The sequence below is a fragment of the Lissotriton vulgaris genome, chromosome 2_1 (genome assembly GCF_964263255.1).
Source record: "Lissotriton vulgaris chromosome 2_1, aLisVul1.2, whole genome shotgun sequence".
NCBI classification, from domain to species: Eukaryota; Metazoa; Chordata; class Amphibia; order Caudata; family Salamandridae; genus Lissotriton; species Lissotriton vulgaris.
Genome location: NC_141687.1, coordinates 1,378,289,800 through 1,378,313,814, shown reverse-complemented (window position 1 = coordinate 1,378,313,814; position 24,015 = coordinate 1,378,289,800).

Here is a 24,015-nt window from a genome sequence, read left to right as displayed (position 1 = left end):
TCTAGAAGCAAGTAAGCCTGGCACAGGTACGCATAAAAAATACTTTGCAGTAGTAAATTACTTGTGTGAACACAGTTCACAATTGCAGTATAACTTGTACTGATTTTGGTTACAGTTTAAGTAAGCAGTTTGTAACACTTGCAGGTATACTACATTCAAATGAATGGGCTTTTTAAGTAAAATGCAATTAATTACTTTTCAGATTACTTTTGCTAACACAGTGCGGGATCCTAGATTCAGCACCGCAACATTTCCTGAAAAAGGGGGAGTAAATGCGTTTTAGTTAGAGGTACGATTTTGAAAGAATAATATTGCATTTCAAAAGTTGACACTTAAAAACGTTTTCACATAGAATCACCAATGTTATCCAATGGAGGAAATTCACGTGGCAGGTAAGTTAGGTTAACAATACTTTTCTTACTCAGTGCTGGATACCTAGATTCAGCACTGGGACATTTCCTGAAAACAGTTGAAAAAAAGCGTTTTGGTTATTCGGCTGTCTTTAAAGGTTTATTCTTAGTTTTCAAAAGTCGACACTTAGAAACTTTTTGGGAGAAAAAGTGTCAATGTTCCAGGTAGGTAATCGGTCTATAGTGTTAGGTTCCTAGGGTTAGGCTCAGGGGTTTCCCAGGGTGAGTGATTCACTGTTGTTGCAACCTCAGCGGCACTCGGGCGGCCGGGTGCAGAGTGTTGAGGCCCAATGTTATCCTATAGAGGATAGGGGGACTCTGGTTGGTGACTGCCAGCAAGCAGGTCACAGCGTTGTAGGAGCAAAGCTCCTAGGGTTAAGCTCAGGGCATGTTGGGGATCAAGTTAGCACAAAAGGGGCACCCTCAGCAGCACTAGGGCGGCCAGGTGCAGGGAGCTGTTTTTAGGTTAGGTGCCCTGTTGATTTCAATGGAGAATCTCTGGGACAAAAAAACACTGCAGGCTCGGGGTACGAGGATCTTCCAGGAGCGACCACCACTTAGAGGGGTAAGTAGGGATGCAGAGGGTTGGTTAGGCACTGCTGGGCTGGGCACACAAGGCCTTGGGGTGTCAGGTGCAGGGGTGCCTCTGGACATCAGATTTTCTTAGTCGCTCTGGTCGCGGTATGGGGGTTCTCTGGATTGAGGCTGCAGGCATCGTCTCGGTTTAAGGCAAGTCAGAGGTTGCCGTTGTCCTGGTCAGGATTGCTGGGGGGACCTCCTCGTGGTGTTTTTCTACTCAAACTCGGGCCGGGCTAGGTGGGTGCAGAGTGGGCTGGATTCTCAGTTTCTGGCTGGCACCAGAAGCTGCAGTTCAAACATGTTCAGTCTTCACAGGAGAAACAGTCCTTAAAGTGAAGACAGGCTGGTCCTCCGGGGTTTGTGAGGTTGCTGGCCACTGGACACGCCGGTAGGGCTGGGGCCAAGTCAGTGAGCGTGGTCCTCTTGTTAACTCTGCACAGATTCTCATCCTTCTTTTTTTTTCTAGGTAGTGCTGGATCTGAGGAAGGAAGCCTCAGGGTGCCCCTTAATACAAATTGTTGGGGCATTACAGGTAGGTAAAGGGCAGGGACCAATAGGTCCCTTCCCTGGGCTGGGTACACCCCCTTATTTTGCCACTCTCCATTGGGTGGGGGGCAGAAACCTGTCCATAGTTGGCTGGGTCCCCCCATCCTCAAGATGGCTGTGACTTGAGGTTGTGCTTCACCTCGTCTCCCCCACCTTAGGGGTGGAGTTGGCAGAGGTGGGCACACCTCTATTCCACACTTGTTTTTCCCGCCTGTTCTCCCACCCAAAGGGGAGGGTAGATCCAGTGAGGACCAGTTGCTGCAAGCAGCAAATGGTCTGGAGAGGCTCACAAAGGAGGCATGCCTGTGAAGCTTCTTCTTTGTCAACTCTGCCCATCCTGGGGGAGGAAGCTTGGCACCTCATCCCAGGATGTGCATTGTTTCAGGCCCCGAGAGCAGCAAGCTCTTGAACCAGGGGTCCGGAAACATGTCTGTGGTGGCAGCCTAGGCAGCCACTCAGTCAGATCACTGGAGGTTGGTTGAGTTTCAGGGGGCATCTCTAAGATGCCCTTTGTGGTGCATTTTACATTAAATCCCACACTGACATCAGTGTGGGTTTAATATGCTGAGAAGATTGATACCAAGCTTCCCAGTCTTCAGTGTAGCCATCATGGTGCTGTGGAGTTTGTAATGACAAACTCCCAGCGCCATATACTCTTAATGGCAGTACTGCTCTTACAGTGCCCAGGAATGGACCTGCGTACTGTAGTAATACAGGGCTCATGCACCTGTATCCTCACCACTGGCATAGGGTACCCAGCTAGAGTGGTGACTGATGTATGCCAGGGCAGTGGTTTGTGGGCATGGCGCACAGGGATGTGTGCCATGTCAACTCTTCACTTTGTTCCACACCAAGACATACATCCTGAAAAGGCAGTGTGTGAGTGTCAGGATACAGGGCCTCTATGGGTGGCGCAATAAGTGCTGAAGCCCTTAGAGGCCTTCTCTGGTCACAGTGCCCTGGGTAATTATGGTACCATTTACCATGGGCTGACATGTGGCCAGAGATGCCAATTGGGTTTAGGCTTCAATGCAGTTTTACGGATGGAACATAGACCCTGGGTACCTGATTAGCAGGAGCCCAGGGCACACTCAGTCAAAGAAAATCAGCAATTCAGCAAAAAGTGGGGGCATATCATGTAAGAAAAGGGGTACTTTCTCGCACCCCCCCCCCCCCAAACAAAAGATGATGAAACTAATCTTTCCCTAGAGAGTCTTCGTTGTCAAACTGGAGGAACCTGGAAAGTCCATCTGCATTAGCATGGGGAGGCCCAGGTCTGTTTTCCACTTCAAAGTCCATTCCCTGTAGGGATGTGGACCACCTCAACAGTTTAAGATTTTCTACTTTCATTTGAATTAGCCATCTGTGAGGTCTGTGATCAGTTTGATCTAGGAAGTGAGTATCAAACAGTTATGGTCTCAACTTCTTCAGGGACCAAACCACAGCAAAGGCCTCCCTCTCAGTGGCACTCCAAAGCTGCTCCATGGGGAATAGCCTTCTGCTTATAAAAGCAACAGGTTGTTCTTGGCCTTCATCATTGGTCTGCGATAGGACCGCTCCTATCCCTAGCTCAGAGGCATCAGTCTGCACTATGGACTGCGTGGCATAATCTGGATCCATCAGAATTGGTGCTGAACAGATTGCTTCTTTCAGGGTGTCAAAAGCCTTTTGGCAACTAACGGTCCAGTTAACTTTCTAGGGCATTTTCTTGGAGGTGGGTTCTGTGAGGGGAGTTGAAAGAGCGCGCAGGTCACCCGGCTAGGATATTTTTACTAAATACTCACCTGGGCCCATAATATTTTTTTGATACAACCGTAACATTCACCTTGGGTAACTCACACTCTACTATCAGTATATCTTGAGATTCTTCTAAACTACTGATTCCTATATCTATCACCCAGCAGTGTAGATACTAGGAACATAATCACCTAGGATCAGGTTGTTGAGTCAAAATATTAGGTAGTCAAGACTTTTTAAACATTTGAGAAATATGAAATAACCACAGACTCTGGGTAGGATTTGAAACTTTATCTAATCATCATCATCATATGTCATGAGCAGAAAATTGAATGTGATAAGGCTATCAATAACTAAAATCAGAAACAGTATATAGCTATTAATAAGACAGAGTATGCTTAGCATTTAGAATTTTAAACTGAAAGACAGGTAAAAACAAGGAACATACTAATCTTAGATACCAGGCTTACGCAACATTGATTAAAGGAGGGTAAAGAAAGGGAACATGCTATATCCAAAAGTCTTTAGAGCAGTTTAAAGAAACTTATTGTAATTCGAAATTCAATTTTAGATCAAATACTAAAGGGTAGGTAAGATTGGAACATACTTTTCAATTCAGCTTATCTCCTAGAGGGAGGGTAAGATAAGGAAGATATACTAAAATAGAAACGATTTAGCATTTACTAGAGGTAGGTCAAAAGAGGAACATGCTAATAGACGAGTAATGCATGAAAATCTCATTTATAAAGGGACAGGGGAGAAAAGGGAACATATGCAATTGCGCTTTACAATATTCGAGAATTAGAAATGCAAATATAGATAAGCAATCACCCACACAGACTTTATATTTACCTAGGATAGAGTGAAGACCAACCCTGGCCACGGGTCAGTTTGGAAAGACGGGAAGGAACCCTCAAAGACTTAGGTGCCAATAGGCGAGCAGGAACAGCTCATGGACAGTCAGGACAGTCAGGACAGGATAACCCCAGAATTGGATCAGGACCGGGTTCACCAAAGGGTACGACCAACACCCGCAGCTTCGGTTGCAACGCCTGTGCTACTCCCTCTCTGCAAGGAATCTGCCAATAACCCCGATTGGGTATTGGAACCTTCCAGCAAAGTGCTTCGCCAGCACTTTCAATCTGCCAATAACCCTGTAATGGGTTTCTCGAATCTCCGAACAGAGTGCTCTGCAGCTCTCTGTATCAGTCACCTATAGAGTACGTTGGGTCAGTGACAGGTCAGCTATTCGGACAAGTCGGACACATTCTCTAGCTAAACCTACACTAGTTATACTGTTTTTCGGGTCAGTGACCCACCCCCCAATGTTGCAAGTGTAAGGATCCCCAATTTTGATTGGACAAAGGAGGAGGTTAAGTCATCACACCACCTAAATTTTAGACTTTCTCAGGCTTAATATTCAGTCTTGGTACCCACCCCTTAACTTCCAACTTCTCATGACATATGTCTTTCGTATAACAATAGTCAATACAAATTTTTAATACATTTGTTGCAAGTTTGGTACAGTTCAGCTTCGTTCAGCTAGGTCGCAGGTCAGGTTCCCAGGAGCATCTTGGCTGTGGCTGCCAGCTGGCTGGGTGCCATTGCTGCAGAGTTTTCTCTCTTCGCATCAAGACCTGCGCAGTAGGGACTTCCAATATGGAGTAATAAGCACCTCCCAGGCCCAAAAGGATACGATACATGAAAAGCAAGAGAAAACAATTTAGAACAGAGTAATAAATGATTACACTGTATACCATGAATCACTATACTACACCCATTACTTCATAATAACTATAGCATTATTGGTTATGCAGAACAGACAGCTTTTCGAAAGCGGAAATGCAAGCTTGTAGCATGTGAAAAAACAGTGCGGCCATGTTAGCTGTATTGCGCATAAGCAAACACTTTCCCACCAGAACTGCGAGTACGTCACGTCACATGGGTATGACCGACGCATGCGTAGTCTAAATTCCCGCGTAGCAGCGACCATTTTGTAGTGCAAGCGTATTAAGATTAATAAACACATAAGCAAGCGTCTCTTGGACAGGATGGCCTGGATCTTGGGCTGTAAGGGCTGTTCCTGGCCTCCACCAACACGGTGGCCCAAGTACACCACAGTGACCTGCCCTATCTGGCATTTGGATGCCTAGATAGTTAGGTCTGCAGTTTGCAGGGAGTTTAAAACCTTCCTACGGTAAATCAGGTGATCCTGCCAGGTGGAACTAAAGACAGCAATATCATCAAGATAAGCTGCACTAAAGGACTCCAACCCAAAACAGGCTGATACACAGGGAATAGGGCAGAGGTGTTGGTGCTCTCCTGTCTTAGACAAGCAGCCAACACTTCCGGTGAAAATGTGAAATCTACTGGTTGACCTCAAAGACATGAATAAAGACAGCCCCCGAATGAGCATAGAACCCCTGAACACTAAGGCAGGCTACTCAGAGGCACCACTTCCAGTGGAGTCAGAGGGGCTGAATGGTGGTCACCTTTCCGGCTGCAACAATGAAGGCCTGGGGACTGCTGGATCCAACACTGGGGTGGCCCCTTCACAAATGGCAGACTCACTAGATTTAGACTGGACCCAATAAAACATGGACACATTACCAAAACAGCGGGGAGCAAAGAAGAGAAAGGGTCGCAACCAAAAGCTCCTCCAGCCTAGCAGGCTGGCAGCCTATCCAGTCTTCAATACAAGACTCAGGCCACAATCCACACCCAGGGATGCAGATCTCTATGAGAAACTGAGGGCTCAGGACAGGGAAGACCTTGCCACTTTTAAACAAACTAGCCCTGCGAACAGATAGAGGTAACATCCTCAAGCATATTTGGACAATGGATTTGATGGGGGAGGCTGCCTCACATAATATAGTATCAATTGAATGTGTTGTCCAGGCGCTGGTCAGTGAAATTAATCAACTAAAGTAGAGCGGGGCTCTATTGATATGTTTGAGAAGATCCTGAGCGCAGCCGATATATTCCAAGGCTGGGGAGTACCATTACACCATTCAAGGGAACAGGATATTCCCATCCTCTGAGTCACAAAAAAAGGTTGACTTAACATCGACCTGACCGAGAACTGTCACTCTGTCCTGAGAAGCGCAAGAAGCAAATTGAATGGGCTGAACGGCCCTGTAGTGGGTCTCCCAGAGAACCAGACGTGGCACAGAGTGGGGTTGGCTGTCTGGTGCCTTGAACACAACCAGAATTTTACATTGATAACACACTGCTCTTACCACAGGTATTGAAAAAGAACTTGGGATCGGCTCTTGGAATATTAATGGCCTGGCTAATAAGCATGAAGGACTAGACATCTACCAATACCTGCGCACCTTCCATGTAATTTTCCTCCAAGAAACCTCGGCTCAGGTTGCATCTTATCTAGAGGGTTTTACAAGCTTTTATACCTGCAGTCAAAGCACCCAAACATGGCTGCAGTAATGGTGGTCTGCAATATAAGTCGGAGCTTCAAGCACTATTGAAAGCCTAGAGCAAGAAACTGATGAAGCTGGCCAACAAATCGTAGTAATGACGGTCAAAACTACAAATCGCTCGCCAAAGAAAATATAATGGTAATCATCTACATTCACCCCAACACCACAACCAAGGCTAGGCTAACAGAGAAGATGACTGAGGCAATCCTGGATTTAAGGATAAATGAACAAGACTGAAATGATAGTTACAGGCCACTTCTACTCATGGCTAATGAGCAAGCTACCGAAAAATGAGGTAACAGAGGCCCAAGAAGCACTTTGGAAGATAGCAGCTCAGGTGGCCCCCGGTGGCAAAAAGAAGATAGGAGAAGTCAAAGGCTACAAGGAAACCTAGATCATTTAGGCCTTAGAGCATTAAACGGTTGGTACAATCCCGGCAAACCACCTGAGCCTTCATTTCTGACCAGATCTGGTGCATCACTCATTGACTACACATTTGTAAGTTTCTCACTACTGCAAGTTGTTTGTGCTTATGAGTTTGGCAAGAAATTGGAAAGTGACCTCCGGTCCCAAGAAATAATTCTATAATTCGGCTTAGAAGCACTCGTACCCGCAAAGGATAATGGAACTCTAGGTTACACGATCAACCTCAAACACATAAAATACACAGTCGCCTCCCTAACGGTACAGGCACAAATTGTAAAACTATTGTTTATTAATTCTAAGTCTAAGAAAACTGGTGAAAACCCACTGATCATCTGGGAAAGATTCACTATAAAACTTGCAGATCCAACTGCAAAACCAGTCAAGTTAGTTTCAATAAACAGGCAACATCAAGAGAATAAGGTCAACTCCCTGGAGAGGAAGGAGTGTAACCCCATGATCTGGGTGACCATAAAGGAATCTAACCACCTCTGCCAAGCCCTCAAAAGGTCACCTATGGACCCTGTCAGTCTGAAAGATCTCAGGGCTTCAAGAAAACAATTAAAAAGGGCAAAATCGCAGCTTCAAAGGATTTATTCTGGGCTAAGCTGCTGAATGACAGAAGAGAAAACAACTCCACCTTCTTTTGGCAAACATTAAACAAATCAACAGGCCACTTCCAAGAGTGGCAACATTCAATAACTCTGAATCACTCTGGTATCATTTCCTGAGCTGTCACTATAATCAGGGGGCACTGGAGGAACAACAAAGGTGCAAATTAGATGACCTGGACCCAGTGAGCACATCTCAAACCTCACAAAGGGAGAGGGTCCCAGAATTAGTCAGGTGCCTAATCAGCCCTTGCTCTGTGCAGAGGCAAAGTACAAGGGATGTAGAAAAGGGGCACTGGGCCCGAATGGCATTCCACCAGCCATTTACAGGGAGGGGCCACTTTTCTGGACAGCTCCATTTGTCCCATTCAGCTACATAGTATTCCTTCTTCATGGAGAGGTTCAAATATTGCCCCAAAATACAAGGGGAGATAAGGGCAACCCCAGAAATTACTGTTTAATACCCTTAATTGATAATAATGTAAAATACTACGCAGGTGTTCTATTGGAGGAATTTCAACATTGTTCTCAGGCATACCTAATTGTTCTCGTAAATAAAACCGGCTTTACTAAACAAACAAGGACCACAACAAACATTATGGTGCTTTCGTTGCTGATTGATTCTACAAAAATGAATACAAACCCTGTCCACCTTGATTTAATTGATTTTAAATCTGCTTTTGATACAGTGGATCGGGGTAGGCTCTGGAGGAAATTGTCAAATCTAAAAATGCCAAATGGTTTGTTAATAGCCCAGGAAATACCTCACACAGACACCTGGGTCATGATCTAGGTAGGGGACAGCTCCCATTTATCAAGGAAAATAAAAACCAGGTAATGGTTTAAACAGGGATGTGTTTTGGCCTCAAACTTATTTAACCTTTTCCTTGCAGACCTCACACCTTCACTAAATGAAGTAAACTTACACTCACCAAATTGGTGGGCTTCCAGTTATTAAACGTACTGTATGCAGATCATTTAGTCCTTTCAAACAGAACCAAGGTCGGCCTACAGGGCTTGTTGAATGAAACCCTTGCTTACTGTGAATAACAGAAAAAAACAAAAATATTACCAGTGCAAAGAAAAATGGAACAGAAGCATACTTGGTATCTGGGGGTTGAAATAATTGAATCAGTAAAAAGCTTCAAGTACCTTGGAGTTTATATCAATGGGAAAGGAAGATATAGCTGACAACTGGAGGAAATCAGGAAGAAGGGCAACACATTGGCCTTCAGTTTGAGGTCTCTTTGCAACAAGCTTTAAGACCCCAAGCTTACCCCCATCTTACAGTTAGCACAAGCTAAGATACTTCCCACCTAAACATATGGGAGGGAGGATATAGTCTCTCAGGAGAAGAGTCAGTGCAAATCTGGACAGAATGATTCTCAAAATATAATGGTTAATTTCCCAAATACCTCCGAACACATTGCCTGCTCAAATAAGGCTGGAATTTGGTATCCCCAAACAGTCAAGGGCTCAGAAGGCGGACTTTGTGTACTGTTGCCACAATTTTAGGCAATTTTCCCGTGCAGCTGTCTCTGGCAGGAACTGGAACTCAGGCCGATGGCTCCGCACATGTCTATGTAAACCAGGAATTGAGTTCACAAAGCTTAACAAATGTTTGGGGCTTATCTCTAGGCCAATGGGAACTTAGAAAACTACATCTAGCCCCGAACAAACGCACAGCTGAATGTGCACAATTGCAGGAATTTTTACCAATTTTTCACAATGTTCGTCCGTATTACTCCTTAATTTTCCAAATTTATAATCATTATTCATCTGTTTTAATTCGAGTCCACACGCTAAAGTTGTATATGCTGTTTCCGAATTTTTACTGTTCAACTATGTCTATCCAGACTTTAAGAATGAAATTGGTAAAAATTCCTGCAATTGTGCACATTCAGCTGTGCGTTTGTTCGGGGCTAGATGTAGCCCCCTTTACAGTGAAGTAGTTAACTCTAGTGCCGGTAGGGCATGGCACTACATCCAATCAGCACGCAAACACCTGATGAAATGAACATACACTTTGATAAATTGGATTACGAGGTGTGCATCCTGACCCCCCATTTACAGTGAACTTAGAAAACTAGCCACATCTAGTGCACAGTTGTTATCAATGTTTGAGGATGAAAATAAACTGTCTAAACATAGTTATAGATGGATGACACTTCAAAACTACACCTGGTAAAAATCGTATTTGGACCAAGGTGCATTTCCTGAATTACAGACTGGGTTCATAACCATTATTAAAACTCTCCTCCCATGGAGAAGACGGCCAGGGCAGGTCATTTGCCAGTTTTGCCTGAAAGAACTGGAGAACATTATTCACATCTTATGCCTATGCCACACCAGTATGGGGGATCTACGTGAGCGCTTGTGCAGGACCGGGAGAAACCTGTCATAAGGTCATGCAGAGAGGCGGTGCTAGCCTGCTGTGATCCTAATGATATCAGTCTGAACTGTGCCATGATAAAATTCCTTCGGAGATTTTAAAAGAGGGCTGCAAGTAAGGAGTACATAGCCGGTGGAGATGCAAGACCTACTTGAGAATTCACGACTTGGGCATTAACACTCTTAAACGCTTGCAATTGCCCGTAGCTAGGCTCAAACCAAAGGCCCAATACTCAAAGGAGGGAACAATCGCACTTCAACGTTGAACTGCACCACCTCAACTCCCTTGACAACTGCTCGGTTTACTTATGCCTTTTTTTCCAGCAATTAACATTTGTCTTAATTTTTAGAGAAAGGGTTTTTATGAACTGATATCTTGCACTTTAATGTTTTATTGCTTACTAATGCCCACACCAGTACGGATCTTATATAATACTTTTTAAAGTAACATTAAATGCTTTTAAATGGATTTTCATAGACCCTACTGCTATGAAATTAGTCGTGTTATGTGCTTTGTATAGGTGTTTTATCATGCATCTTATTGCAAAGAGTTTAATAGATCATGAATTAAAGATTTACTTACTTAAAATAGTTCATGAGCTTTTCTTTAACTTCCAAAAAAACTTAAAAATCCACAGAATCATGTAATCAGCTGCTGTTTGGTCGCAAAGAGGAAAAGGTGGTTAGGTGCAGAAGGATGGGTGTTAATAGGACATGAGAGTTATAGGTAAATTGTCAGTTTTAGGAGAGGTGGGCAAGGATAAGAGACGTTGGGTGTAAAGGACAGAGGTGACATAAACCAGAGACAAAGGTAGTGAAAAGAGGGAAGGGTTGCAGCAGCAGGGCTTAATGTACAACTTATTAAGTTCTCTGAAAAAGAAAAAGCAGCTCCAGAATTGAATCAAAGGGCAGGCAGCAGCGTAGCCTTGGTGTAGAACATGGGTCTGTGGAATAAGCCCATTTTCTATAAGGAATTTGGGGCTGGTCCTATCCATACCCACGGTAACAAAATGACTACTCTGTTACATGGGTCAGCCCTCATTCAGTTAGAGAAAAAGTGGAGCGGTGCACTCCCAGACGTGTCTGTTTTAATTATAAAGATTGGTCAGTTCCTTTGTGATAAATAGTTTCTTTATTTCATAATCCATCAAACTCTGCAAAAAGCCTCAGCCAACGCGTTTCGTTCAAAGGATTGAACCCTGTCAGGGCTAATAGTGTAATAGGCGAACAGTGCTCACTGTGCATCCTGGGTCGAAATACCCTAAGTAGCCGCGTAAGGCCCCAGAGTGGTGCTCGATGGTTGAGTCACATGTCAATCAGTGACTCAATGGGTAGCGTGGGCCTCCTTGATAAGGGCCTGGATGTGCAACCTGGAGCAGTAGTAAAGTGCTCCTTCCTCGTATCACCTCTTTGCAGAATGGTGTCATTCAGTTAGATTAGCCGAGACACAAAGCGGAGAAGAAATATTAAGGTCTCATTTACGATAGGGCTCCACAATATGGGTGCACAAATATGGTGGTATGCAATTTGTGCATGGCTACTGCTAAGGCACCTTGAATTATATAATGTCATGTTAAAAGTTCATGCTATTCCACACTGGGGCGAAGAAACATGGCACATGCTTTATTTGGTCCCACAATTTGCAGCAGGTTTCACCTTGCATAAATCACAATAGCAAAAACCACAATTTGCGAGCAAATGTTTATTATCAGCTTATCACTCTTAATAGAGGCCTGAGAGAGAAACAGAAGGGAAAACACATTTTATATTTAGCAATCAGTCACCCAATATGAACTAATTTCTTATTGGTGCATCAATATTTATCAAACCATTCAGTGAGTCACACAGTTTCAAGTAGTAGAGAAATGTATTTTATATGTATGTATGTGGTATTTATGGTGCACCATAAGGTAGTGGAGCTCTCAACACAGGGCAAGGCAAAGACAAAGTCAGCATGTGATGGGAGGGCTTCCAAGTTTTTTTATATACCACTGTAATTTTTGCGACTTTCACAACTGCTACAATTATAAAGTTTGCAAAGTTTCTGCTCAGTTAAACTTCCTCATTCACCCTATGCATTAATAAAATGTGGTTCAGATAGAAAAATGTTGCAGACATTTTTCCTGCAAGTTTACCTTGTTCAATTTTTTTATTAGCATAAGAACAGATGCATTTAGGAGTTTTGTCCACATTTGCTTTTTTTGATTTAAACAAAAATAATTGTTTTCTCTCTTCTGTCTCAAAACTTGGGTCTCTTCTCCCATTTTCATCCTCTCTGTGTCACTTTTCACACTTCTCTACCTTTCAATTTTCTGTTCCTTTTCTCCCTCTTTGTGCCACATTCGACACATTTGTGCCTCTTTCAACTGTTTTTTTCAGCCTCATTTTACTCCCTCCCTGTCACTTGCTCTTTCAGCCTTGTTTGCGGCTCCCACAGCCATGCCAGTTTCTGATTGCATTCACCTCCCACCTCCTGCACCTCTTCCTGCCTCCCCCTCTCCTTACCAGCTCTCCTGCTTGTCTCCTTCCCACCTCTTCTTCACATGCCTGCTAGTCCCCGCACTCTTCCCACTCCTACATTCTTATTGGCAGCTTGGCAGCTGCGATGCAACCTTGAATAGAGCATGTGCAGTGGGTGCGCCGCGCTAAAGGGCTGCCAGGACCACTCCCAGCACCACAAACCCAGGTCTGATCAGCCCTTACCACTTCGATCCTTTGCTCGCTCTGCCCTAAAGCAGCACACCCCCACACATCCCCCATGCACCACCACTTGTGCAACTGCCTCACAAAACAGCAAAACAGCACTTTAACAGCCACTTGCTTGGAGGCTTCTAAAACACCCGCTCGCCCAGCAAACACACCACAGAGGTCTGGGATCTCTCAGCAACAGCACACCGGATCTCCTCTTCCTCCCAGCGTCAGCACCAAACATTGCTGTGGCTATCCCGACAGGTTACAACATTGTACATCAGGATTACCCTCACAAGCCAGGAAGAGGACTCAGAGTCATCTATAAGGACACCATTACATGCACCACATCAATGGACATCAATACTCCCTTCCGAGAGCACATGCACTCTAGTCTGCAAATGGACAGCAGCTGCACCCTCAAAGTCACCCTCGCATATCAACTATCAGAACCATGAACAAACTCATGCAACCTCATCACAGACTTAATTTCTCCCTTCACCATCAACTACAAGGACTTCATACTACTTGGCAACCTCAATTTCCACCTTGAAGGCCCAACGGACCCCTGCTCAACATCCCTCCTCAAAACCCTCAACAACATTTGACTCACCAAGCTCTTCACAGACCTTATACACATTGCAGGACATACTCTGGTTCAAATCTTCACCACCATTGACAGGATCACAAGAGACTCCGCCTCAGCACTCACATGGACCGACCACTTCATCATACACTTCCAAGTCACCACACCATGAGTCAACGCTCCCATCATCATCAACCTTCCCAGCCGGAAGTGGTGCAGATTAACAGAGGCTGACTGGTTCGGCATCCTCAAAACAGACAAACCCAACACCACCAACAACCTCAACAGGGACATCAGCACCTTCTACTTATTGATGAACACCTGTGCAGACTCCCTTGCATCCATCATAAACAACAGACTAAGAAAAAACAACAAACAAGCCAGCTGGATTGCAAACGACCTCTGGAAATCTAACAGCCACTGAACGGAGCTAGACAGAAAATGGAGGCCCAGCCACAATGCAGATAACACAACTACCTACAAGGCTACACTCATGCGCTACTACCAACTCCTGAGAGACACCAAAGGACAGCACTGACAAAATGCATAAAAGCTAGCTCCAACAGCTGAAAGGAGATCTTCTTGATTGTCAAAGAATTCACCACCGCCCCAGTTGCAGCGCACACCCTCACAACATCAAAGAAACACTGCAACAACCCTTTTAACTTCTTCCACAGCAAAATAGAAAAGATCTACAGCAACTTTGAGCAACAATCAGCCCCCAAAGATCTCATTGTCAACCTGAACACCACCAACTGAGACAAGCACCAGACTGAATGGAAAACAGTTACTGAAGAAGACACCACAGCGAGCATAAAAATAATACACTCAGGTGCCCCAACGGACGCATACTCCCATCACATCTACAGCATGGGAGAACCCCCAATCATCAACAACCTCAGCCACATCATCAACCCCTCCATCAAATCGCCACCTTCCCTGAAAACTAGAAACATTCAGCAGCCAAGCCCTCCTCAAAAAACCATTGGCCAACTATCGTGAACTCCTCAACCTACTGGACCACACCCAATCAGCATTCTGTAGCACCCACAGCACAGGAATGCCACTCATTACGGCTATATGCCAGATTTGCACCATACTGGACAATGGAGTGACCACAGCCCTCATCTTACTCAACCCATACAGTACCTTCATCAGAAAACCACACAATAGAGGCAAAAATGACCGGCCCTCAACTGGATAAGCTCTTTCCTCACTAGAAGAAAATTGTGGGTTAGACTACCACCCTACACTTCGGAATCCAAGAATCTAATCTGCGCCCCCAGGGCTATCCACTTAGCCAAACCCTGTACAACATCTACATGACACCTCTCTCCAACATCATCAGATCACAAGGCAGCCCCATCATACCCTAAACTGATGAAACCCATCTCATCCTTTCTCTGATAGAAAAGTCCATTAGAATCAACGTCTCCTATTGCGTGATCAACGTAGAACACTCAGTGGCATCCAACTGCCTGAAACTCATCTGCAACAAGACGGACGTGCTGAACTTCTGAAACAAAAACTCTCCTTGAGACTCCACCCATCATAGCTCAGACCTACACCAACCTAACACGCGCCAGAAACTTGGGAATTTATCTGTACAACAAGCTCAACATTACAGCACATGCCAACACAGTCAGCACCTTCTTCTTCCATATTCTCTACATGTCCCACAAGAGCTCCAAATGGCCTAGAACACCAAACACACCATCATGCAAGCCCTCATAAAAAGCAAAGTGAACTACAGTATTGCACTCTACACCAGGCTCTGTAACCATCTCCTCCACTGACTCTAGACTATCTAGAACACTGCAGCAAGACTCATTACGGACCTCCCACGACACACCCACATTTCACTAAACCTTGGAGGGCTCCACTGGCTCTCCATCCGCATATGAAGTCAATTCAAACTCCTCATGCATGCATTCAAGATACTGCACAACACTAAACCAACATACCTGAACAACCACATTTATTTCTACCAAACCACCAGATACATATGCTCAGCATCACTCTAACTCACACACACACACCCCACATCAACAAAAGCAGAACAGGAGGCCGAGCATTTTACAAATCGCATCCAGGATCTCCCGTAAAACATAAGGGGCTCCTCCTCACTTCTTGAATTCGACATGAAGCTGAATGCCTGGCTCATCTACAAATTATGTGGGCCAAACACCCAACACCATTAGTCTAATGCCTTCACGCCTGCTCACGCACCTGGATACCCTCATGAGTGATTAGTTGCACCATACAAATCCACATACCATAACAGATTTGCCATGCAAACCTCTGGAACGCGTCAAATTGTGCAACTTTGTGAAGTTTTCCATTGACTTTCAAACACATTGTGTGCGGAAAAGAAATTCCAGATTCCAGGAGGTGGAACAACAAGCAAGGATGTGGTACATAGGACTGGTGTTGAGGCAGTCAAGTTGTGCTTGCCAGCACCTCCTGACACAGTGATAGAGTGGGTCTATCAGTGATTCTGTTGACAAGGTCCACATGTGGCAACGTGGGCCACTGTGGTGAGAAAGAGGCTGAAATATGGTAAGTCACACAACGTCAGGCAAGAGCTTGTTGATGCACATAGCACATACTATATTTATTGGTGCATACTATTATGAAAAACATAGAGCTGGGATCTTTGATTCAGGTTTAACCCACTAATCAACATTCCACTGTGCTGAAGTAAAATGCTTTTCATTTGTGTGGCATACCATCAAAGAAAAAAGCAGGAGCTACACATAGAGACAATTTATAAAGTGCATCTGCTGTTCTTAGCCTTACTTGCTAGGTTAATCCCAGTTCCCTGGAAATATCCAGTTGGGTGGATATGGCTACTGGTACCATGAGTGGGGTGGGCAAAAATGTAGCTAATTTGTGAGCATAAGTATTCAACTTGTTAGTCTGCCTCGTCATAGAAAACGGTTTGAAACACTTCTAAACTCACCCAAAAGTGTAATAAAAAAATCAGAGGAGACCAGAAAAATTCCTGTCCTCAAGAGGCTTAAACTTTACATTATCAAACAGTAACAGATATGCGACACTTATTGACCTAGTAATCAAACCAGAAGGTTGCATCTTGCAAACCACTTTACATTTAAAAAATGCAGGAATGTCTTACTTTACTGTCTCTCTTTCCGTCTTAGGGCACTTGCAAAAATCTACAAGTGGGTCAATTTCTGTGGAATAGGAGTAATTTCAGTTCCTTGGAGTATTACACTTAAGCTAAAAATATAAGTGAAACAATGATTGACAGGATCTACCTAAGTAATGTTGTCAGCCCTGAATTGAAAATGCACTCGACAATCTTCAGTAAAGGCTCTTTCAGATTGCCAGCCATCCCATCAGTAAATGAACCAGGCATTTCAAGGGACCACTTTGATACATATATGCCACAGAAACAACATCTTCCAACCAATGTTTCCTCCGTGTGCTGCACTGTAAGGTCTCTGAGTGCTGCAGCCAAGGCTATGAGCCCAGTAACCCAGCCTTGGCGCTGCTGGTGTCCTGTGTGGCAATGCTTGTTGGCGCACCCAATGACCACCCATGCCATGGATTCCCTCCCAATTACCCTTTAACAGAGCCCCTCAAGGTCTCATTTCCCACTCTCTCTGAGATGCATTTGATTTGTTTTATAGTGCCTCTCATACCAGTGTAGGGTGTACCATACATTGCACACACATTAAACAGAGACAATCAATCATAGGTATGCAAATCAGTGTATAATAAATGTTAATATTTGTCTTTTATGATTCTTTTAAAATCGAAATAAAGACTTTAAAACCTGAAACCTGAGGACTGCCAGGTATAGGAGTTACATGTCATTCATACTGATGGGCAGTATAGTTTAAGAGTGCTTTGTCTGGAAAAGCACAAAATCAGAATTTAAAATGTAACATCATGGTTAGGATTTCTCTTTAATATGAATCACTTTGTACCAAAATCCTATTTACAACATTAGGATAATGAATGGCCTGGGTAAAAAATCATAACGCTCTAATCTATACCTTGCAGTATGCATGAAGTTCTCTGATGACAGTTAGTAGTTTACAGTTCTATATTAGGATTTTAATTTATAAACTGCAAGTAACAAAATTACCTCTCTGACAAAAGTAGCTAACCAATTTTCATTCTATGTACTTTGTGATCTGCATGGTATACATCCTTTGCAGCAGGCATATTAACCCTCTGCGCTACCTTCAAACTTCCACTAGAGAAAATTCCGATCTCTCTAATACAACAAGTAACATTGCACCAACAACAAGCCAGGACTGTTGGCTTTGTCAATGGTTCTTATTTGCATATGATAAAAAAGCACCAACTACACCTTCATTTTAGATAACATTGCAAATGCTCCAGTTCTGACATCGTGACACTGAAAGAACAATAGCAAGTCTATTTTTTATGAGCGGGGCCCCCTGCCATGATACATTCACTGGTTTAGGAGTCAGCAGGCAGCGACGGTGTCGGTGAGACCAGGGCCGCGAAGTGAAGCAAGGCTGTGTGGAAGGTGGGGCCCACAAGTCACAGTGCAAGGAGCAGCTTGGTAGCGTCATCCTCAGTAAGACCAGTGTTGCGGTGTGAGATGTGGAAGTGCCTTCTGTAGTGCGGACATGGAGCCAGAGATGGAGTCGGTTGCTTTTCCCTTCTCTGTGTCAACTGGTACAGAAGTGGTACCCAGAGGTCGGTGAAGTCTTTCCAGTTCCTGAGACTTCAGAACAGAAGGCAAACTCTACTTCAAGTCCTTGGAGATACTCAGCACAATTAAAGAAAGTTCTGTTCAGTCCTTTCACTGCCCAAGTCAGAGGCAGCAAATGCAGGCCAACCCAACAAAGCAACAACACTACAAAGGGGTAGTACTCCTCCTTGCAGCTCTTCCAGCTCTTCTTCCTGGCAGGCTCCTTGATTCAAGTGAGTTCTAAAGTCCTGGGGTCTGGGCCCCAGTATTTGTACTCAAAATTCCTTTGCTCTCTCTCAGGTGGAGAGTATTTGGTGCTTAGTCCAAAACAGTTTGGTCCTCTCTGGCCCAGCTTCCCAGCAGGAGGCAGAGACAGCATTGTCTAAATGAGACCAGGCCCACTGAGGTGCACGGGAATCGCTTCCCACTACTTTAAATGCAGCCCAGGTCTATTCAGCCTAGCCCAAACTCATCCAGGAGAGGCTGGACACACCTTGACTCCCCAGTAGCTGTCTGAAGAGAATGCACATCCCCAGCCCCTGTCACTCCAAAGCCAGACAGTCAATCCAGTAACCCAGCCGAGGCACACAGGATGGCTAAGCAGAAAATACCTACTTTCTAAAAGTGGTATTTTCAAACACAGAACATAAAAATATTTACTAAAAGATGTGTTTTTACACTCTGAGTCCAGGCATACTAAACTCTGTCTTTTCCTAAAGGGAAGTTATGCTTATAAGATGTTATAAGTAAAACTCCCATTCTTTCCCATGGGACAGATAGCCTTGCAGTGGTGAAAAACGAAATACACTGTAATGAACCACCAGGACATGTCACACACACCAGTACATGTCCTACCTTTAATATACACAGAACCCTGCTCACAGGGGTACTGTTGGCCTACCTAAGGGGTGACATACATGTATGAAAAGGGAAGATAGGGCCTGGCAAGTGGATGCACTTCCCAGGTCAACATGGCAGTTAAAAACAGTGCGCAGACACTTGAGTGGCAGGTCTGAGACCCCTTTTCAAGGCTGCTTCGGTGGGTGGCACAATCAGTGTTGCAGGCCCACTATCAGCATTTGATTTAAAGGCCCTGGCACTCTTAGTGCACTCTACTCTCTATAGCACAATTTACAACAGGAGCACTTGCCCTTTAACAATGAACAGAAGGGAAAAAGTGCGCAAAGACATAAAACCAGCAAAAAACAGAGTCAAAACCGGGAGGACAGAAAGCAAAAAGCCTGCGGAAACATGTCAAAAGATGCAAGGTCTAACACAGTGACTTTTTCGATCTCTAGTTACCACAGCATCCAACCACAGTACAATAACATTATTAACCGACAGTCCACGATGCAAGCTGAAGAATAAACTATTGGCTGGTGTCTATGGGCCTGATATCCTAGATTGGGCACCTTTGGATTCTACGCAGATCCTTATCAGACAACTCCCCAATAGTTCAAGTACCGGACGGTAAGCAAATTACCTGACATACTGGAACATGGAGATCTCAACCAGAATTCTAATTATATGCCTCTTTCAGGAATGAGCAGAGTAAAGCAATCACTGAACACTCAGACCTCAACCTGGTCTCTGTGGTGCGGATGACTACATTTTGGCAGTCCTTTAAAGTGTATGTCGTAGGTAAGGACATAGCAATGGAAGCGAAGACATTAAAATTGCTGTGATAATGATTAACATGACTTGAAATTTCTCTTAGGTAGCTGTGAAAGATTAAACAGGGGGTCATAATTATGACACACTTTCCTGAATGAATGAACCATTAAGCAATTACTAGGAGGTTGCAGAGCAGGAAAGGCGATTCATAGCAAAGCAAGCTGAGGAATTGTGTATTAATAAATAATTGTGCATGATTAACAATCTGCAGAATCAAAATCTGCGCTCAAATTCACACATGTATACTGACCTCATGCTATTGCATTTGAAACGATTTGATATGACCTGTTAAAGTGTGGTATCCTGGCTAACTAGGCCTCAATTGGGTTTCAATACCATCTTGTAAAAAATGTAGGTAACATTCACTGTTTATTTCTGCTGCACATAGTCAAGCAAGTCATGTTTGTTTATTTCTGAATGACACTGTTCTTGAAGAAGACTCTTTGGCATGGACTTAGAATGTAACATTTTTCCAAGGGTTTTACATGAGGTATTGCATTTATTCACAATGATTTACTGTTGTTTCTGTAACTAGTTTGTTCTCACACCTCCGGATGACATTAGGCCAGAGTTAGAGAGAAATCAATATTTACGTAGTAGGTTAGTGCCTAGGTAGTAAGTCTGTATAATGTTTTTAAAGTCTGCATTTTGATTTGTTGAACATGTATTGTCCTCGCACCATGATTTAGCAGTTTTCATACTGTTCAATGAGGCCATTTCATACATAAATGCCAGATTTTGGGGTGAGCCAGAAGTCCTTCCTACGCTACTAGTGATGCTGTCTGAGTTCTTACTGATTTTCCTGCATATTTGGAACTTGGTCTTTTATTAAGTTTGCCTATTACTATGTATTGTTCTATTAAAGAGAGCCTTCACTGCAATAACTTTAGGCATATAAATGAGATTAGCTGCATTTGCACAGCATTCCCAATCCACCCAGCCAGTGAGAGTGTTTGGCACACAAACAATACATGTGATATAGACGCATCCATAGTTAAGCACATCGGGAATTTTGTGTCTGGTGCATCACGGCACTTTGCCGTAAAATTTTTTAAGGGGAGGGTACCCACTCTAATTTGGTGATAGAGTTTCCTGTTGCCAGGTCTCACAATGAAGTCCCAGTAAGGCTCTGGCCTAAATTCGTACTTGTGTTCTAAAAAGATGCCTTTCAGGGAGGCGCTACCCACCAATGACATGGACTTGTGGCAGGCCATGTCCCTATATAGTGTTTTAAAATCATTTTTTGTTGGGAACAAATTCCCTATTGGGTCCTCCCATCAATGACTAAGCCCCATATCATAAAGCGTGGCCTTAATCTTTTGTACAAGATTTATCAGAGAGGAAACAGACACTTGTAACACTAAGCCATTGGTTTAGTAAATTTTAGAGTAACCTCATAAACCCTATGCAAATTGGAATATAGCGGTATATGTGGTTCATCCGCCCCGCATATGGGTTATCGGCCGTTATCATCGGTTACTCTAAGTGAGTGATTTAGCCAGCCTCAACCGGAGGCGCCTCTGGCATATAGTGCAGTGTCCAGAGAAGGAAAGTGGTGTGTCAAAAAGGGAAAAAAGTGAAGGGTTTGTTAAAAAATACAGGAAAATCACCCTCGGTAGTTTTATTAAGTGGTGTGATTTCCAGTTTGTTAAAAAAGACTGGTACTACTGAGTTGATCGGGTCACTAGATCACAGTAGTTAGGAAAAACACTTATTACATAAACGTCGACATGTTTCTGCTCTGTCGGCCCATAGGGGTCTATAGAGCATTCGTCAGGACTAACAAGGACAAACAATATTCTGATTACTCACACCTTTTGTGTTGCAATACATTAATAACCTGTTTTATTTGCAGGGTATTGACTCCTCTGGTTTCTGAAAAGAAATAGGGAGAAAACATCGAAAAAAGACACACTCTATTATTGACAAACCTAATTTAGGCTAGTGCTATTAATTCGACTAACATTGTTATTCTTTCATTTCTTGAAAATTCAAGACATTTCAACTCTAAGAAATGGAGGGTAGTGTTACTGGAAAGAGCTTATCGCGCTATAGACAGGGTAATGAAAAGTAGTCACGTTCGGCTTGGGTACGGTGCAAACAATGTGCGTTAACCTAGTATCTAGTAGGCAAAGCAGGTGAGTTATCGCTGGAGAGCGCGTGGATTGAACTGAGCGCGCTGCCGTCAGGGTTGAGAGTACAAAACGGGCACATTCGGCAAGGGTGCATTTTTAACTTAGTACGTGTTAACCTCTAGTCTAGCGAGTCTAACATGCGCAATGGAGAGAATAGTGCAGCATAGGGAAGCGTGGAAGCGCAAGGAGCCTCTGAAGCGAGATAAGCGAGTTTGTTATTAAAACGCAGCTCATTTCTAGTACCTTATAACCAGGAGTACTTGCTTGCGTCGGGGGGCCCTCAGGACTCAGAGCTATATTTAAAAGAATATATATATCGGGTTAATTAGTATCTTGTTGCGTCACCTTACCGGGATTCAGTAGGCTGTGTTGTTTGGTTCCGCCATTACCCGCATGTGTCTGCAAATTCGTCTAGTGCTGACTCTGCCCCCGGAAGCTAGTGAAGCCGGCTGGGCAGACATTTTTAAAGGGGCAGGCGCTCATGACTCACGTGTTACTTGCACATTGGGCTGATGTGTTTTTTATGAACAGAACTTTATTGTTCTCATCAAAGGGAAGTTATGAATATTCGATTACTGAAAATGGAAGTCTCTTGTATTAGAGGTGGTAATTCATTGAGAGGTTTATACAATGGCACTAGAATGATGGTCAATCATTTAGAGAATTGGTGCCAGGGTATGGAATCATTAAGACCGTTTTCATGGGTTCTAAGGCGTTCCACCCATCTTTGTTCCTTTTCGAATAATGTTCTTTCACATCTCTGTGATTTATCGGTAAGCATTTCAATTACTGACCATTGGATGTCATCGCAGGAGTGGCCTGCTTGCACAAAGTGGGTACAAAGTTTGGTGGTATTCTTTTTCAATCTTATGTTGCTGCGATGTTCGCCAATCCTTGTTTTTATCTTTCTACATGTCATCCCGATGTAACGTTTGCCACATGGGCAGGTGACAGTGTAGATGACGTGGGTCGAATTACAATTCGTGTGTTGACGTTGCTGCCAAACAAAGGTGTCAGATAGCTGCAATGTTTTTGTGGCCGTTGTGGTTTTGCATGCAACGCATGACCCACACGGATAGTGTCCCGTTACTGGTGCCATGGTTATATCTCTTAGAGGGATTGCTTGCAGTTTTTTGCGTGCTGGTCGGGTGTGTACTAGGACATCCTTGATATTTTTAGATCTCCTATTGGCAAATCTCGGTCTGGGCCAATCAAATTGTCCGGTGTGTAGGATATGCCAGTTCTTGTTTACTAGTTTTTTTACTGCGTAAGACGCCTGGCTGAATGTTGTGACACAGGTGGTTAGGTCAGGTACTGTTTCTTTTTCAAAAGTTTGTAGGAGGCATTCTCTTGGTTGATTCGTCGCTCTCTTTTTACAGAGTTTGATGGTTTTCTCTGTGTAATTTCTTTGTCTCAGTCTGTCACTTAGTTCATTGGCTTGTACTACAAAATCAGAGTTGTTACTGCAATTCCTCTTCAAACGTAGGAACTGGCTGTAAGGGAGGTTGTCCCTCAATGGTTTGGGGTGGAAGCTGTTGTAGGACAAAATGCTGTTCTTAGCCGTAGGTTTCCTATACGTTTTGGTATGTAGCTCATTATTCTTGACAAAAATTGTTATGTCGAGGAAGTCAAGGTTGCAGCTTGTAGCTGTATGTGTGAACTTTAGCCATGGGTCTAGGCTATTGAGCCAATTCATAAAGGCCTGTAGGTCCAATTTTTTGTCCCAGATCATGATGATATCATCAATGTATCTCTTCCAGTATAAAATACTGGAAGAGAAGGTGTTGTCTACATTGATTATGTTGAGTTCTTCAAAGTGACTGACATAGAGCCCTGCTACCGAGGGAGCGAAGGCGCTCCCCATGGATGTGCCATGGATTTGGAGGTACAGGTCTTCTTCAAAAGCAAAGAAATTCTCCTTCAATGCTAACTTGCAACATTCTAGGATAAAATGTCTTGGTGTTTGGAATTCCCAATCTCTTGAGAATAAGACGTCTTCCAGAACTTGTAAAGTCTCGTTTTGAGGCAGACTGGTAAAGAGGGCTTCAACATCCAGGCCCACAAGGAGCATGGTTTCCGGATTGAAAGGTTTCTTGTCTATTTGT